A 4,503-nucleotide genomic window follows, 5' to 3' on the forward strand; every position below is an offset into this window, starting at 1 on the left:
TTGCAGCACAAGAAGGATCAAAGGATGTGGCATGTACAAATGCCCAGGATCATTAGTATGGCCATGGGAGTGCCTCAACCTTTGCTTGGAAGTCTTCTTTCCTTATGCCATTGCTTGCACCACTAAATTTCATTTAAGGATTCTTTCATTTCATGCCTTCTCTTCTAAAGAATGATCACCTTTGTAGTCTGACCAGTCACATCAGCACTGGCCATTTTTGGAGGGCTTTTCCTCCAGTCACCCTCTGTGTAGTCTGCAGGAGGAAAAATAAATTCTCCTCTGGTGAACTGGGTGAACACCATCAAACCTTCTGGTCCTTGCTGAGGCTGCTGTAATCAAATGCATTTCCATTAGCTCCCAGCAAAGTGATGAATCCAGCTGAGCCAGTGGTAAAAGTGTCTATGAAAACAAATGAGCAATTGAATCCATGTCTTCAAAATAATGCTGCTTCCACTGGGAGACTGCAAAATTCTTTTATTGCCCTATTATATCCTTTTACAGATGGACATCCCGGGAGACTTGAACGCATTTAACTCTTATTAAGATGAGGAATCGTGGCAGATAATATTTTCATGTTTAAGACTTTGCATTTCCCTGACTAGGCTGGTCTTAGAATTACAGCACTGGGACTTAGCATTTAAAAAAAAAAATCTGAAGATTTAAAATGCTTATGCATATTTTTTTAATTAAAAAAGTTGCATTTACCCCTATGCTGCTTAAGTCACTGGGATTTAAGAGGGACAGAGAAGGGCTGGCGAAGAACAAGGGAAGGGGAAGGAAGGGGCATTATTAAGTCAGAGATATTAAAAATCAAAGGCAGCTAAGATGTTGAATATATGCTGCTCAATTCCAGACTCTAAAACCCTTGCTCTGATACCAGACATTTGGGCTGCCGCTTTCAAAAAGCTATTAAGATCAAAGATGAGTGAAATGTTTCCAATTAGACATGCTTAATGCCTGAGATTGCTGAGTATAGAGGATTTTATATTCCCTCCCTCCGCCCATTCGCACACAGACATAATCTGAACTTTCCGAGCCTTAGCCCTGATGTCTCTAGGATAGTTTGAAGTTCAGGCTTTGGAAGAAAACACTGAATAAACTGAGAGGAAATAAGTCAGAGAATGGCTCGGATGGGAATTTAATGCATTGGCCTTTCACTTGCCGGTTCTTCAAATCCCTGTTTGCCTGAATCAGGATTTCCAAGGGAGAACCCCCAGGGAACTGGATTCAAATCAAGCTCTTATCTTGGGTCTTTGGGACACGTTCATCACGTTAGTGTCTAAGAACTTTCCAATCCTAGGCAGGTTACAAGAAAAATGCATTTAGTGGTCTCACTCCCATCCCCAGTGGAGATGTATTTATATTAAAAAATAGTGGGTAAATAAAGCCTCCAAAAAGTTCTGCCAAAAGTCATTGGAACTGGAAAATCAAAGCACCCTGACCTCTGTTTCCTTCATTCTTTGATCTGCCTGGGTAATAGAATGAATGAGTGAACTAGCCCCAACGTTCCTCACTACAATAAAAGACATCAAGGAATATGGAGTAAGATGCACAAAAAGCAAATACTGAGAATCTGAGTCTCCTTTCATGAGCAATTTGCTTCACTGCAGTTACAGGTGATGGCAGAGGAAAGACAGGCCCCAAATCGGTGATCACAGTACCATACACTGGAAGCCTAATTCTGAGAACGGCTCTCCTCCAGTCAACAGACGTGTGCCATGTGACTGCAGCGTCTTATCCAAACAGCCCACGTTTCAAATACTGCACCGGCGCAAACAGGTATGTCGAACCTGCGGAGCAACAACGGGTCAGCAGAGATTGGGACGATGTGTCTGCTGCTTTTCTTTCTCCTGTGCCGGACTGGAATAAGTCAGTGAGCGAGGGCTACAAGAAGCTCATGAATAGAAATCATGGGACAGGTGCACCTGTCGAGGCCAGAAGGACTGTGCTGAAGGGTAGTTTTGGTTATACCCTTGAACTTTAGGGGCTGAAGGTATGAGCTATTGCCTTGGTGTAAATGCCTGTTATTTATCCCCACTATGTCTAGCACCCATAATTAAATGCACCTTGCAATAACAGTTTAATGTAGAAGGGTGCTCCCAAAGACCCTGCTCATGGGGGACCATCTCTAGCCATGTGCAGCCCCTGGATGCTCAGAAGGGACCACGGCATCTTCATTGTCGGTGAGACTAAGGGCACAACCCCAGACCTATTCTGCTGGATATACTTGGGGAAGTTCCTATCTGTCAACAGACGATTCTTGAAGAGAAAAGGAAGCAAACTAATAGGACAATTTGTCTTGCTCCATCACAAAAAGCCAGGGAACGATTGGCAGCATCTGGCCAGCATGAATAGGAGGGAATGCAACAGGTAAAGAGAGAAAAGCAGCTCATTGGCAAGAGGTGGGCAAGCTGGGAGGATTGTAGCTCACCGAACAGCAAGGAGCTGTCAGGAAGAATTGAGAGGCCTTGGCAGGAGTGTTTGGCAGCCTCAGACTGGAATACAAATAAATGCTACTGGTCAGGATTTAGATGTATTTCGATGTATTGGCAGAGCCATGGTGGGTATGTCCTGTGCCAGCCTCTCACTGGTGCTCTGCAGCACAGCTAAACACAAGCTATCAAAGACCTTGGGTCAGGACTCAAAATCACAATGTGGCCTTAGTCTTAGGAAGCATTTTTACAAAAAAAAAAAAAAAAGACCCTTCCCCTTCTCTCCCTCCCCCCAGTTCTAGTTTCCAGGTGCTTGTTTGAGTATTGAAGATTTTTCTGTGTCTGTCTGATGCCTATAAGCTCACTGCTGCTTACATGAAAGCTTTTTCCTGCTCGTTCACATGAATCCAGCTGCTGGGGCTCGAAGAAAACCAGCTGATGCCGTGAGAGTTGGCAAAACTGCATTTGAGGCCTTTGCATTCATGGCAAAACCAAATGCACCCACAAGCTGGATGGCAAAACCAAATGGCAAAACCAAATGCACCCACCCACAGAAAGGGAAAGCAAAGTTCAGATAACCCTGTATGAAGCAGCTGTCGGTGGGGTGGGGAAGGGGTGTTATTTTCTAGGAGCCCTCAGTTAGAAATATAAAAGGGAAAAGGTGCTTCAAGAGTTTTTCAGTCAGACTTGGAGAGTTATCCAGCGTTTCTCTCATGCTGATACTTCCTAAAGGAGTCATTAAATGTCAGGTATTTGAATCTAATCTAATACTGCACCCAGTGATGTGAGCTGGGATTTTCAAAGATGCCTAGGGCTAGGACCAGAAGTTGTACTTGTCCCTGGACAAATTGATCCTGTCCAGGGACAGAGAAACAGAAGGTGCTGGGATGATATCCCAGGATTGGATACTTACCTTATTTATCGGAAATGTGTGTCCTGGAAGGGAAATACCCCAGGGTTGGTGCGTACACGCATCACCTTTCTCGGTTTTAGCAAGCAGATGAATGCACTGCTGTTTTTGTGCCATTGATTCAATGATGTAACCCTGAGAGGACCATTCAGACATACTTTGCAATGTCCTTGGATAAACTTGTTAGTACTTCTTATCCCATGAGCCTATTGAGGATTTTTCCTGTGCCCATGGACATGGGCATCTGAATGACTGCACCTTGTCCCAGCATAAAGGGGCTGTTCCCAGAACAAATCCGACATCTGTTTCTTGCCTAAGAGAATTATGTTCCCCCAGCTACTGAAAGACAGCTCCCTTATGCTTCTTGGGAAATCATAGCTCCGGCCCTCCAGTGCTTTGTCTGCTTCCATCATATTCTAAAATTTACTTGCCACAGTTTCAGCTATCTCACTCTTTTCTGTTCTCATTAGCATCACACACACATTTCCTATTTCCTAGTCTCCTAATTGAACACAGATATAAGGAGGCCATAAAGTTCTTGAGACATTTCTTTCTAATGAACTCCTCATATCACCTTCTTCGCTGTGATGGAGTAGAGAGAACAAAGAATGCCTTGCTATGAAAGTGAAAACAGAGCTGAATTTGGGTCGAAAAAATTAAAACAATCGTTATAAATGAGACTTCAGAACAACTATGTATAATATATAAAAATGATGTGTGATATATAATAGTTATATATTGCATATAAATATATAATATCCAACTTTATCATCATAAATTAGATGCATTTTTAAATGGAAAGACCTAATGTTCTGTTCTGATATGGTCAGCTAATGCATCTTGACCTTCCTGAAGTGCTGCACTTCAATTTTTGCCTAGTGAAGTTGCATCAAGCTCCACAGCTGCTCCTTGAAACTTTCCATTGCAATTGGAAAGTTTCAAATGCAACAGCATTTTAAAGGGAAAAAGGCTGTGGCAGAAAAGTTCCCTGTAGCCCTGCTGTTAACAGCATGGGATACAAATTTTACCTAATAGCTTTCTTGGGGAAAACAGGTTATTTAGATGGCTGGTACTGTTCTACTTGAATTACAGTGTTTATCACCATATTAACTGTCTGACTAGTTCTCGTATTTCTTTGCCCCGCAATATAATTCAAGAATG

Source organism: Crocodylus porosus, unplaced genomic scaffold (genome assembly GCF_001723895.1).
Source record: "Crocodylus porosus isolate Cpor-Errol unplaced genomic scaffold, CroPor_comp1, whole genome shotgun sequence".
NCBI lineage: Eukaryota > Metazoa > Chordata > Crocodylia > Crocodylidae > Crocodylus > Crocodylus porosus.